General features: G+C 46.5%; 1 non-coding gene across 1 annotated transcript; it reads right to left on the bottom strand.

Annotated features, from left to right (window-relative positions):
• Positions 1–14,767: 14,767 nt before the first annotated feature.
• LOC114813495 lies at positions 14,768–14,905 on the bottom strand. The gene has a single exon (XR_003761212.1). It is a non-coding gene; the product is annotated as a small nucleolar RNA SNORA7 (small nucleolar RNA).

Below are 14,905 nucleotides of genomic sequence, written 5' to 3'. Positions count from 1 at the left end.
CTTAAGCACTTAGTATGTGCCAGGCACTGTACTAAACTTTGGGGTATATACAAGCAAATCGGATTGGACACAGTCCCTGTCCCATGTGGGGCTCACAGTCTCAATCACCATTTTACAGATGAGGGAACTGAGGCCCAGAGAAATGAAGTGGTCACAGAACAGACAAGCGGTGGAGCTTGGATTAGAACCCATGGCCTTCTGACTTCCAGGCTCATACTCTATCCATGCTGTTTCCTGGTGACTTGACTCTTCAGTCATCCCTCCCCCCAACCCACCCCATAACCAGCATTGGGTTCCCCTTGTCTAGCCCGGCACCTTGTATCTACTCCAGTGCTTAGTACAGCCCATGGTACAAAGTACTTGGTACATAGTACCGTGGTTATTATTATTGACATTATTGTTATGATCATTATTATTATTAATAATAAGCTCCCTCTAGACTATAAACTGGTTGTAGGCTGGAAATGTGTCTGTTTATGGTTATATTTTATTCTCCCAAGCATTTAGTGTAGTTCTCAGTGCACAGGAAGCGCTCAATAAATACGACAAAGAATAAATGAATGAATGAGTGTTATTAGCTAGTTTGTAAACTCTGTGAGGGGGACTGACGGTTTCTACTTTATTATATTCTCCCAAGTACTCACTATGGTGCTGGGCTGAAATCAGTGGCTTCCTGGAGTGCCCCCACCCCTTCCCCAGGCAAAGGGGATTCCAAAGAGGACTTGCATCATCATTCGTTCATTCAATCGTATTTATTGAGCACGTGCTGTGTGCAAAGCACTGTACTATGCACTTGGGAGAGTACAATACAACAATTAACAAACACATTCCCTGAACATAATGAGCTCACAGTTTAGAGGGGGAGACAATCGTCATCATCAATGGTATGTATTGAGCACTCACTGAGCATTTCACATTTGGAAGAGTACGATAAAACAGAGTTGGTAGACACATTCTCTGCCCACACAAGCAGATCTGCAGATATTGATTTTAAAGGATAAAAAAGACTTTACTCAATTACAGGCACATTGGAACATTTGGTCCAAGGATCTTGTCTTGTCTTTTGCTGTCGAGTCGTGTCCGACCCAGAGCGACGCCATGGACACATCTCTCTCAGAACGCCCCTACTCCATCTGCAATCATTCTGTAGTGTATCCATAGAGTTTTCCTGGTAAAAAATCTGGAAGTTGTTTACCACTGCCTCCATCCGTGCGGTAAACTGGAGTATCCACCCTTGACTCTCTCCCATGCTGCTGCTGCCCAGCTCGGGTGAGTTTTGACTTGTAGCAGATGGCTTTCTACTCTCTAGCCATTGCCCAAGCTAGGAATGGAACAGGTAGGCCTCTGCTTGACTCTGCCTCCCATAGTCGAGACTGGTAAAGGACTGGAAACAAACTCGCCATAAAGACTGAGCAAAGTAGACCACTTCCAATTCTTAAAGCAACGACACCAATCTAAAGAAAAACCTTTAAAAATATCCAGGAAGAAACACCATCTTTCCTTTCCTTTGACTTTTCCCTGACCTAGAGTTTCTCCCTCTTTGGTCTCCATGAAGGTTACACCCCCTACCCAAACGCAGTGTGGGTCTGCACCATGGCGCTCCAACCACCCTCTTGCCCTTCATGGAAGAGGAGGGAGAGAGCAGGAAGGGGTAGAACCTAATTCATATTCTCCACTGGAATGTAAGCCCCAGAGGGCGGGGATCGTGTGTTCTAATCTTTGAACCCTTCTCAATCAATCAACTGTATTTTTTGAGCACTTACCATGTGCAGAGCACTGTACTAAGCACTCGGGAGAGTACAATATGACAGAATTGAGCACTTGGCGTGGTGTTCTGCCCACAGTAGGCACTCACAAAATACTGTTGACTGAAAATATTGTAGATTTTTCTGGAACTGGACAGGACTGGTAAAGGGATGAGACAAGGGGCCGGGGAGATCACAGAACCAGCGGGCACAAGGAATCTTCCCTGGCAGACCTTGTTTAAATTTTTAACTATAAAATTGTCCATTATTTCTGTGTTGGTCTCTAGACTGTGAACTCCTTGAGGGCAAAAACTGTCTTTAATTCAGCGCTTCTGTGTTCATTCCCAAGCAACCAGTCTTGCCCTACATATATTGTGGGGGCTCAGTAAATGCTAATAATAGTGACAATAACGTGCTTCGGGCTCCACACGATTCTTGCAAATGTCTCATCTCCTGTGCTCCTTCCCCAAGCAAGGAAGAACTAGGGGACGGCAAACTTTCTAATACTGATGGTATTTATTAAACGTCACCAGAGATTTCACCCAGGAGAAGAAGCCCATTCCCGCCTCTGCAAGATTTCCTGCTGGCTCTTTATTTGACACACAGTTCAGCAAAATTGGAAATTGCTCTCTTCCTAGGGCCCTTGAAATTAGCATATCTTTCATTTGCACCTTAGCTTCAATGCCGCAGACAGCCTTTAAGATCCTCTGAGAAATAAAAACCCCCATCTTGCAGGACCTGCATTCCAGAGAAACAATTACATAAAATAACCATCTCAGAGGAAAAAAGCTCATTCCAAAAGGAGTTTTAGAGAAGCAGCGTGGCCTAGTGGAGAGAGCACGGGCCTGGGAGTCAGCGGGACCTGGGTTCTAATTTGAGCTCTGCCAATTGCTTGTTGTGTGACCTTGGGCAAGTCATTTAACTTTTCTGTGCCTCAGTTTCCTCAACTGTAAAATGGTGATACCTGTTCTCCTTCCTACTTAGATTGTGAGCCCCATTTGGGACAGGCACTGTGTCCAACCTAATTAACTTTTTACCTTCCCAGCTCTTAGAACAGTGTTTGACACATAGTAAAGGCTTCACAAATACTATAAAAAAGAGTGTGGTTAGTGTGACTTACAAATCATCTCCTGGAGGAGAGGAGAGTTGGGGCTTGTGAAGAAGCCTTCAGGCAGGAAACTGTCTCCTTCCTACTATTATTGCCCGGGTGAGATGCGGAATAGACGTCCACCATCTCCAGGATGTAAAATTGCAATCTTGCCTCACCAGCTCACAGAGAAGAAACCCTCGAGGAGGAAGCGAAGGCCCTTGGCTTTAGAATGGAAGGGAATCTTAAATCTAGTATCCTGTCTAGAAGGCGGTTGGGTGGGAGCGGAGCCTGGAAGAAGAGATGAGAGAGGAAATCACCAGCTAATCAGAACAAGGGGGCTTTGCTGCTGCAGATGCAGAATGAGAAAGAATCCTGAGGGCCAGCCAATACACATTTCTAGAAGTGATCAGAGACCATTACTATTTTGGGGCCACCGGCAAGCACTGCGGGTGCAGTTGATTGGGCATGTGTGTGTTTGGGGCCAGGGGTGGGCGGGTGCACACATCTGTGGGTGTCAAGGTAAGTGAAGTCATCAGACTATGATCACTGTGGGCAGGGAATGTGCCTGTTTATTATGACATCACACTCTCCCAAGCCCTTAGTACCCTGCTGTACGGCGGAGTAAGTGCTCAATAAATGCAGTTGACTGGCTGACTCTTCTCTCACCTCCCTAACACTGGGCAAGGTCAAGTCATTCTTCAAGGACTGACTGTTGACAGCCTGTTTCCCAAAAGGGATAGTGGCAGAGGAAACTTGATTGTGAATGCCCACTTCTGTAACCCAGTTACTCCCCAGAGAATTAAAGGATAATTGTGGTGATCTCCATTTTAGAAAATGAGCCATTGGATAGTAATAATAATAATAATAGTTGTGGTATTCGTTTAGCACTTACTTTGTGCCAGTCACTGTACTAAGCGCTGGGGTCGATACTAGCAAATCAGGTTAGGCACAGTCCCTGTCCCACAAGGCACTCACAGTCTCAATCCCCATTTTACCGATGAACTGAGGCCAAGAGAAGTGAAGTGACTTGCCCAGCAGGCAAGAGAAGCAGCATAGTGTAGTGGATAGAGCACGGTCTTGGGAGTCAGAAGGTCATGGGTTCTAATCCTGGCTCTGCCACTTGTCTGATGGGTGGCCTTGGGCAAGTCACTTCACTTCTCTGTGACTCATCTGTAAAATGTGGATTAAGACGGCGAGCCCTATGTGGGAGAAGGACTATGTCCAGTCCAATTTGCTTGCATCCACTCCAGCACTCAGTACAGTGCCTGGCACGTAGTAAGTGCTTAACAAATACCATAATTATTATTATAATTTTTAAATGGTGGAGCTGGGATTAGTAGAGGGAATTCAGACTATAGTGCAGATGGCTCAGCGCAAATCATCAGCTCCACTGCAAAAATAATCCAAAGGCATATATTTCTCCTTTTAATCACTGATTTCTGAGCGGTGCTCACCAGAGTAGCAAGGGGAGCGAAAAGGTGCTAGATTATATTTTCGGCATGTAAGAGTCCAAGAGTTACTCTCTCAGTTCATTACACTCATGAATACGGTTCTTGCCGTCAGCTCTGTCGCCCTTCAAACCAAAGGACAATTTTTTTAAATGGTATTTGTTAAGCGCTTACTATGAGCCAGGCACTGTACTATGTGCTGATGTAGACACATCGAAATGAGGTTGGACATATCCCTGTCTCACCTTGGGCTCACAGTCTTAATTCCCGTTTTACAGATGAGATAAGTGAGGCACAGAAAAGATAAGTGACTTGCCCAAGTCACACAGCAGACATGTGGTGTAGATAAATCAGAACCCAGGTCCTCTGACTCTCAGGCCCGTGCTCTTTCCGCTAGGCCACGCCGCTTCTCCATATTGAGGATAATCACTCTCCAAGGAAGACTGAGAGGAAAAAGGGAGCGGAGAGCAGTCAGTCATCGCTTCCTTCCTGCAGGCGGGTGGCTCCAGCCACTCTCTGCAGAGAGTGGTGGTGTCGTTCTGTGATCCCGCCCCATAGATTCATGTTCTTCTCGGCACGTGATCGGAAAAAAAAGTTCCCCATCTGCTGCCGCTGTGGCTTCCTAGCAGTCAACAACTCTATTACATTGCTTAGAAGTCATCCCAATTAATCAGTAAAGGGTATATATTGAGCGCTTACTGTGTGCAGGTAGATCCGAGCGAAGATATGGCTCCTGTCCCACATGGATCTCACAGTCTTAATCCCCATATTACAGATGAGGAACTGAAGCCCAGGGAAGTGAAGTGACTTGTCCAAGGTTACACAACAAACACACAACTCCACAGTCAGGATTAGAACCCAGGTCTTTCTGATTCCCAGGCCCCAGCTCTATCTACTAGTAATAGTAGGGGAAGTGGTATTTACTCAGTGCTCACTCGGTGCAGTGTACTGTACTAGGCCTTGCTGGGTTTCAGTCTCCCCTTCCCTCCCTGCCTCCACCTGGCCCCACTTGGGGGGGAAACTGAGCAAGTTCCGTTGCTCCAAACATAACCCGAGCAGTCAGAACTAAGACAAAAAAGGGGAAAGCCTACTACGAACAATAATAATAATAATAAAAGCAAATCCCAAAAGCCCCCACATCCTGAGAAGCAGCACGGCGTCCAGTGCCTGGCACACAGTCAGCACTTAAAAAATATCACCATTATTGTTATTCTTCATAGTAGGTGCCCCCATGCGCATAAACTATTATAAATACACTTGCAAGTTTCCTTAAATACACCAAGTTCCGAGTTGTTAGGCAGAGCATTCAGGTATTTGTAGTGAGCGTGCCCCAAACCCCCTACCCCTTCCCAGAGGTTACTGCTTCACTGACCTGGCATAGTGGGCACCAGGCCTCACGTACCAGGATTCCATGCAGCAACATGGCTAGAGAACGGGCCCGGGAGTCAGAAGGCTATGGGGTCTAATCCCAACTCTGCCACTTATCTGCTGAGGGGCCTTGGGCAACTCACTTCACTTGTCTTTGCCTCAGTTACCTCGTTTGTAAATTAGGGATTGAGGCTGTGAGCCCCATGTGGGACAGGGACTGTGCCCAATCCGATTTGTTTGTATCCACTCCAGCTCTTAGTAGTTCCTGGCACATAGTAAGAACTTAATAAATACCATTATTATTATTATTATTATTATTATTATTCTGCCTCAAAGTGAAGGGTTGAGGGTGAACAGAGCCAGAGGACAGAGCTGGGATGAGGTCCTACCCCTCTGCCACTTGCCCCTTTGTGACTTGAACAAATGACCTCTAAAAGCAGCATGGTCTAGTGGAAAAAGTATGGGCTGGGGAGAAAGAAGACATGGGAGGTAATCCCGGCTTTGCCACATGTCTGCTGTGTGACCTTGGGCAAGTCACTTTACTTCTCTGTGCCTCAGTTACCTCATGTGTCAAATGGGGATTAAGACTGTGAGCCCCATGTGGGACAGGGACTGTGGTCAATCTGATTACTTAGTATCTACCTGAGTGCTTAGAACAGTGCTTGACACGTAGAAAACGATTAACAAATACTGTATTAATAATAATAATAATTATTATTATTATTATTATTATTATTATTATGTCACAAATGCTCTGAGCTTGGGTTTCCTCATCTGTAAAATGAGGATTCTCTACTTCTCCCTCCTCTCTAGACTGTGAGCCCCATGTGGAACAGGGACTGGTGTCTGACCTGATTATCTTATAGCCTACCCCAGTGCTTAGTACGGTGCTTGGTTCATAGTAAGTGCTTAACAAATATAGTTATTAGTATTATCGTTATCATTATTATCATCCCTTCAGGGTTGTGTAGTTCCCAGAGAGCAGGTAATGCAAGAATCCACTTCCTACTTCCCCTTCAGTCCTCATCCTCTGTCCTGCCTCCAAAAAGAGTTTGACAAAGTCACAACTGGGCTCTGCCAATACACTGGCCAGCATTTCTGCAATTTCTCTTCTGAGGTATTTCCAAGCTCTTGGTGGGAGGCTATCTGTACCCTGTGATTTGTTTATAAATACACACACACATATATATGTTTATATATATATATATGTAATGTATGCATATATCTGTAATTGATTTATTTATATTAATGTCTGTCTTCCCCTCTAATACTAATGTTGGTATTTGTTAAACGCTTACTATGTGCAGAGCACTGTTCTAAGCGCTGCGGTAGATACAGGGTAATCAGGTTGTCCCACGGGAGGCTCACAGTTAATCCCCATTTTACAGATGAGGTAACTGAGGCACAGAGAAGTGAAGTGACTTGCCCACAGTCACACAGCTGACAAGTGGCAGAGCCAGGAGTCGAACTCATGACCTCTGACTTCCAAGCCCAGGCTCTTTCCACTGAGCCACGCTGCTTCCCTCAAGACTGTAAACTGTTCATTGTTATATACTACTCTCTCAAGTGCTTAGTTAAGTGCTCTGCACACTGAAGCGCTCAATAAATACCATTGATTGATTGATTTCAAGCATTTTTCTTTATCCTGTCCCTTTGACTTGTCTACTAAAAATCTTTTTTAAAAAATTGGGTGTGAGGACTTTCTGATATCTTTCTCAGTAAAGAAAGTTTTAAAGAATTCATTGAGCCTTTTGGTTCTCTTCTTTCCACCTCCGAATGTTTCTTTAATTCCACATCATCAAGGGGCCCCACTGATCATCTAGCTGGCCTCCCGCTTGTGATATATTTCAAGAATCTTTTATTATTAGTTTTGGCATCCCTGAAAGGGGCTCTTCACTGGGCCTCCTTCATTTTCTGTCTACCTCTGGTCTGGCCCTCTTTAAGGGCTCTCTTTCTCTCTCTCTCTCTTATCACTGTCCTTGTCCTTTATAAACTGTCTGTGCACCTCTTGTCTCAACCTTCCTTATGCGTCTGTATTAGCCCCCTCTCCCTTCCCTAGTCTGATATTGTGAGCCGTTTGAGGGCCAGGAACTGTTTCTAATTCCCACCCGTGTATTTCTTTTCTAGAGCTCAGTACAGCGTTCTGCACAAAGCAGGCTCCCAATAATAATGATAATTATGATATTTAAATACGATTACTACTTCTCCAACAAAACGGCATGACCTATAGATAGAGCCCGGGCCTGAGAGTCAGAGGTCATGGGTTCTAATTCCGGCTCTTCTGTGTGACCTTGGGCAAGTCACTTCACTTCTCCAGGCCTGCAGTTACCTCCTCTGTAAAATGGGGATTGAGAATGTGAGCCCCATGTGGGACAGGGACTGTGTCCAACCTGATTTGCTAGTATCCACCCCAGTGTTTAGTACAGTGCCTGGCACATAGTAGGCACTTAACAAGCACAATAATAATAATAATAATTACCACTACTCCTCTCCAGTTCTCCCTCAGGGTGATCTCTCCATTGTTGAAAAATTACCTTCCCCTCTTTGACCAGCTCTTTATATAGGCTGGATATTTATGAAGACGATACCAAAATTACCTCTGTTACCTCATCTACAAAATGGGGATTAAGACTATTATCCCCAGGGTCTAGTAACGACGGCATGGCCTAGTAGCAAGAGCACAGCTTGGGAGTCAGAGGATGTGGGTTCTAATTCTGACTCCGCCACTAATCTGCTGTGTGACTTTGCCAACTCTCTGCAACTTTGCCAAGCGTACACAGTATTTTGCCAACTGGCCTTGCAGGGTTTCTTTTTGGCTCCATTTTATTTTTCTGGGGCCCACATTTTCCTTGGGCTTTAGATGCAGAATTTTTAAAGAACTTCCAAGTTTCATTTTTTTTTAATGGCATTTGTTAAGTGCTTACTATGTGCCAGGCACTGTACCATGTGCTGGATAGATACAAGCTACTCGGTTTGGACACGGTCCGTGTAACGGTAAGAATAAGAATAAGAATGGTATCTGTTAAGCCCTTACTACATGCCAAGCACTGTTCTAAAAACTGGGGTAGATACGAGGTAATCAAGTTGGACACACTCCCGGTCCCACATGGGGTTCACATTTTAATCTCTATTTTATGAGGTAACTGAGGTCCAGAGGAGTTAAGTGACTTGCCCAAAATCACACTGCAGACAAGTGGTGGAGTCAGGATTAGAACCCACATCCTCTGACTCCCAAGCCCGTGCTCTTGCCACTAGGCCATGCTGCTGCTACTAGACCATGGGGCTCACAGTCTTAATCCCCATTTTATAGATGAGGTAACAGAGGCAATTTTGGTATCGTCTTCACGCACATACAGCGTCTCAGTTTGTTTTCTCACCACTTGGGGGCAAAGAGAATCTGGAAAGGAGAGTTTCCAGATCAGAGACAGGAAAGAAGTTCTCCTCTTTCGAACTTTTGGGATCCGAGAGGGGAGATGTAAGGAGGGGTGGAAAGCGGAAGAGGAGGAAGAAAATAGAGAAAAGGAGAAAGCCCCCCGAGAATGTCCTCTCAAAGTATAGGGTGCTCAGTAATCCCGCTGCCAGTGTTGTGTTTGTCAGAGACAGGGACTGAGCCTCAGAGAGATAATAATAACAGTAATAACTGTGGTTTTTGCTAAGTGCCTACTGAGTGCCAAGCACTGTACTTAGCGCTAGAGTAGATACAAGATAATCAGGTCCGACATGGGGCTCACAGTCGAAGTAGGAGTGAGAACGGCGTGGAGAAGCAACGTAGCTTAGTGGAAAGAGCCTGGGCTTGGGAGTCGGATGTTGTGGGTTCTAACCCCGGCTCTGCCCCTTGTCTGCTGGGTGACCTTGGGCAAATCACTTAACTTCTCTGTGCCTCAGTTACCTCATCTGTAAAAATGGGGATTAAATATTGTGAGCTCCACGTGGGACAATCTGATTACCCTATATCTCCCCCAGCACTTAGAACGGTGCTCAGCACGTAGTAAGTGCTTAACAAATACCATAATTATTATTAATTAACGGAGATTGAATCCCCATTTTACCATGAGGAAGCACCACTTAAATACTTCGATCCTCACCACAACCCCTTAACACTTAGGTCCATATCCTTATAGTCCACTATTTCCCCTCTCTGTAATTTATTTTTAATGTCTGGATCCCTCTGTAGACTGTAAGCTCATTGTGGGTAGGGATCACTTCTACCAAGATTGTGTCTATCAGCTCATTTGTATTGTATTCTCCCAATTGCTTAGTTCAGTGGTCCGCATACAGAAAGCACTCAATAAATACTATTGACTGGGTTTTTTAAAAATAGTATTTGTTAAGCATTTACTATGTGCCAGGCACTGAATTAAGCACTGGGGTAGGTACAAGCTAATCAGATCCCTATCCCACGTCGGGCTCGTACTCTTAATCCTCATTTTACAGGTGAGGTAACTGAGGCTCAGAGAAGTGAAGTGACTTGTCACGCAGCAGACAAGCAGCGGAGCTGGCATTAGAACTCAGATCCTCTGACTCCCAGGCCCAAGTTCTTTCCACTAGGCCATGCTGCTTCTCTGATTGACTGAGAGGATGCAGGAGAGAGCTTAGGGAAGAGAGTCGGGTGTAGGGGAGGAGGGGAGCCATGGAGGCAAGGTTGGAGGTCTTGGGTGGACGGTTGGGGAGGGTTCATCTGGCTCTTGATGTTTTTGGAAAAAACCCCTAGCCTCAGGAGTTCGCTGAAGGCCTGAGTCTCCACGTCTGGACTTCCCACAGTGGACTTCTTGGATTTAGCCTTGTGGCCTCTTTTCCACTATTGTGATTGTGTGATTGTTTCCTCCAGCTCTGTGGGTGGATCTGGCCTCTTGTTCTCCCAAGTTCCTTGGGGTCTGTGGCACAGATGTGTCTCTGACCGTCAATGCCAGGGGGCCGAGGCCAGTTTGTCTTGGCAAGCTCCAGGGTCTCTGGACACTTTTCTTGGGAATAGCAAGGGCCTGAGAAGGAGAGACAAAATTTAACTTATTTGGATCTCACTTTTTCCATCTGCAAAATGGAGATGTCACCCCTGCAGCCCTTTCTCCCCTCCTCTTAGAGGCTGGGTTTGGAGATCTCTGGAGGAATGCGAGCAGAGATGGGGCCAGACTTAAAGATCTCTGGAGAAATGTGGGTAGAGATGGGGCTGGGCTTGGAGATCTTTGGAGAAATGCAAGCAGAAATGGGACAGGGCTTGGAGATGTCTGGAGAAATGTAAGCCGAAATAGGACTGGGCTTGGAGTTCTCTGGAGAAATGCAAGCAGAGATGGAGCCAGGCTTGGAGATCTCTGGAGGAATGTGAGCAGAGATGGGGCCGGGCGTGGCGATCTCTAGAGGAATGCAGACAGCGATTGGACCGGGCTTGGGGATCTCTGGAGATATGAGAGCAGAGAAAGGGGAGGCTAAGCGGGGGCCTTGGGAAACTTGTGCCCACAATTTCAGCGCTGAGAGGAGAAGCAACATGGCTTAGTGGAAAGAATGCAGACTTGAGAGTCATAACTGAAACTGTGAGCCCCACGTGGAACAGAGACTGTGCCCAACGTGACTTGCTTATATTCCCCCCTACCCCCACAGCTCTTAGTACAGTGTCTGGCCCACAGTAAGCCCTTAACAAATACCTCAATTATTATCATTATCAGGGTTGGGGTTTCATTTATTTCAATGGTATTTGTTAAGCGCTTAATGTATATACTAAGCTCTGGGGTAGATACAGGTAAGCGCTTAACAAAAACTATTATTATCATTATTACTATCATCATCATCGCCATTATTATTATTAATTTGATAATGTTCCCAGGAGAATGGGGTGGAGAGGAGAGGGGCAGAGGAGATGGAGACCCAAGGAGGCAAAGGAAACCTTGAGGAGTGAGGGAGGGGCTTTGTCGAAATGGATTTTTGTGGAAATTATCGGAGTTCAATTTGTAATGAAAAGAGGCGCCGGAGTGGAAGCGCTTTTGCCGCTTGACATTTTGAATGGGGACAGTGACAACACAGATGCCTATTTGAAGCTCTAGCCTGTGGCATCAACACTGCCAGGGCTTTGTAAAGCCCATTCCAGAGGTGCCAGGGCAGAATCCGGGCAAGGCCTGGTCCCACGTTAGCCCTGGAAATCAGGGACTCGGCCATGTCTGGCTGGAGGGTGGGTGGCCGGGTGCAGTGAGGGGTCCTGAGGAGAGGACAGCCCTTTAAAAGATTGTCATGGACCACTGTTCTACTGGGCTTTAAACCATCTGTAGCTCAGAGTCCATTGGAGGGCTGCCATGGATCAATCAATCAATCTACCAATCAATGCTCTTTATTGTTTATTTGTTTTATGTATTTGTTAAAAGCTTACTATGTGCCAAGCACTGTATTAAGCAGAGGGGTAGATACAAGCTTCTCAGGTTGGGCACTGTCCTTGTCCTACCTGGGACTCACAGTTTTAACCCCATTTTACAGATGACATAACTGAGGCCCAGAGAAGCTGAATGACATGTCCAAGGAGACAGAGCAGAAAAGTGGCAGAGCTGGGATTAGAACCCAGGTCCTTCTGACTCCCAAGAGCATGATTTATCCACGAGGCTATACTGCTTCCCGTTTGCTCTCCGATCTTTCTTCGCCACAGCTTTCAAACAGGTTCATCTATTCCCATCCTAAAAACAACTCTCCCTTGACCCCAGTAACTCCCTTGGGGAGTTATTACCCCATCCCCCTCCTACTATTCTTCTCCAAACTCCTTGAGCGAGTTGTCTATACCCACTGCCTCTCCTCCAATTCTCCCTTTGATCCCCTCCAATCTGGCTTCCTCCTTGTTAACTCCACCAAAACTGCGCTCTCAAAGGTCACCGATGATCTTCTTGCCAAATCCAACTTCCTCTGCTACCTTGGACAATGTGGACCACCCCATTCTCCTAGAAGCAATATCAAACTTTGTCTTCACTGTCCTCTCCTGGTTTTCCTCCTATCTCTCTGGGTGCTCATTCTCAGTCCCTCTCAGGCTCCTCTTCTGCCTCCCATCCCTTAACTGTGGAAGTGCTTCAAGGCTCAGTTCTGGGTCCCCTTCAGTTCTCCATCTATACTCATTCTCTCAATCGTATTTATTGATCGCTCACTACGTGCAGAGCACTGTACTAAGCACTCGGGAGAGTACACTATAACAGAGTCGGCAGTCACGTTCCCTGCCCACAGTGACCTTACAGTCACTCCCATGACTTCGACTACCATCTCTGTGCGGATGATTCCCAAATCTACATCTCCAGCCCTGGTTTTTTTCCTTCGCAATCTCGCCTTTCCTTTTGCCTTCAGGACATCTCTACTTGGATGCCCCACTGACTCCTCAAACTTGACATGTTCAAAACAGAATTCCTCATCTTCTTACTCAAAGCCTGTCCTTCCCCTGACTTTCTCATTACTGTAGAAAGCACAACCATCCTCCCTGTTTCACAAGCCTTTAACCTTGGCATTATCTTTGACTCATCTCTCTCATTCAGCCCACATACTCAATCTGTCACCAAATCCTCTCGGTTCAACCTTCACAACATCGCTAAAATCTACCCTTTCCTTTCCATCAAAACTGTTACCACGTTAATCCGAGCGCTTAAACCTCCCTGATTACTGAATCGCTCCTCTTCGCTGACCTCCCTGCCTCCTGTCTCTCCCTACTCCAGTCGATACTTCACTCTGCTGCCTGGAACTTCTTCCTAAAAAACCATTCAGTCCATGTTTCCCCACTCCTGAAGAACCTCCAGTGGTTGCCATCTAACTCTGCATCAAATAGAAATTCCTTATCATTGGCTTTAAAGAACTCAATCCCTTTGTCCCCTCCTACTTTACCTCTCTGATTTCCTACTACAACCTACCCAGCACACTTCACTCCTTAAATGTCAACCTATTCACAGTACCTCGATCTAATCCGTCTTGCCACCAACTCCTTGCCCACATCCTGTCTCTGGCCTGGATCTTCCTCCCCCTTCAGATATAACAAACCATCATCTCCCCACAGATTACCCTCTCCCCACCTGCAAAGCCTTATTAAAATCACATCTCCTCTAAGAGGTCTTCCCCAACTAAGCCCTCATTTCACTGACTGGCTGACTCTTCTCCCACTCCCTTCTGTGTTTGCACCCTTAATTCCTGTTCCCCCTCAGCCCAACCTCACTTACGTGCATAGCCATAATTTATTTATATTCATGTTCATCTTCCCCTCTAGACTATAAACTCCTTGTGAGCAGGGAACATGTCTACCAGCTCTGTTATAGTGTTGTACACACAATAAGTGCTCAATAAATCACTGATTGATTGATTGATTTGAAGGCAAGTGCTTAGTATGGGCCAAGCACTGTACTAACCTCTGAGGTAAGTACAAGATAATCAGGTTAGACCTAGTCCATATCCCATGTGGGGCTCATAGTATAAGTGAGTCCCTTATCAGATGGCCAGCGCCCGAAGAGCAGAAACTGTCTCCCCTCTTTCCTCTGTCCCTGCTTCCTCCACCCAACGCCTGAGTGCCCCTGCCACTGTGCTCCTCACAGCGGTATTCCAGTCCAGCAATTGTTCAACCTCCTTTCTCCTTCCTTTTACTCTCCAACCAGGGGGAGATTGTGCAGGGAGGAGGCCCAAGGGGCCTGGAGCTGAACTAAACGCTGTGGCCGGGGTCAGGGAGGGAGAGGGGCTGGCGGTCTGATGGGAAAAACCTGGGCAGCTCTGGGCCGAAGGAAATGCAGCACTCATCTCCCACCCTCCTTGACCCACTCCTCAGGGCCCAGCACTGTTGTAGATGCCCAGCCCTGGAGTAGATGGAGGACACAGAGGCTTGGTGGACAGGTGGCTGTGGTCTCTTTCTGCTCCTTCTCTCTGGAGGCATGAGGGGAGGGTTGTATGCTGGGGAGGGTTGTCTTGTCTTATGCCGTCGAGTTGTTTCTGCCCCACAGCGATACCGGGGACACAACTCTCTCAGAACGCCCAACTCTCCATCCGCAATCGTTCTGGTAGTTTATCCATAGAGTTTTCCTGGTGAAAATCTGGAAGTGGTTTACCACTGCCGCCTTCCACGCGGTAAACTCTAGTCTCCTCCCTCGACTCTCTCCCACTCCACTGCTGCGCAGCATGGGTCAGTTCTGACTTATAGCAGATTGCCTTCCACTCGCTAGCCACTACCCAAGCTAGGATTGGAATGAATAGGCTTCTGCTTCACTCTCCCTCCTGTAGCCAAGACTGGTAGAGTACTGGAAACTTTCCAGGTGCAACCCTGAGAGGGG

Source organism: Ornithorhynchus anatinus, chromosome 7, assembly GCF_004115215.2.
Source record: "Ornithorhynchus anatinus isolate Pmale09 chromosome 7, mOrnAna1.pri.v4, whole genome shotgun sequence".
Classification (NCBI taxonomy): domain Eukaryota; kingdom Metazoa; phylum Chordata; class Mammalia; order Monotremata; family Ornithorhynchidae; genus Ornithorhynchus; species Ornithorhynchus anatinus.
Note: the sequence above shows the minus strand (reverse complement) of the source record. Positions and strands in the feature narration are given on the sequence as shown.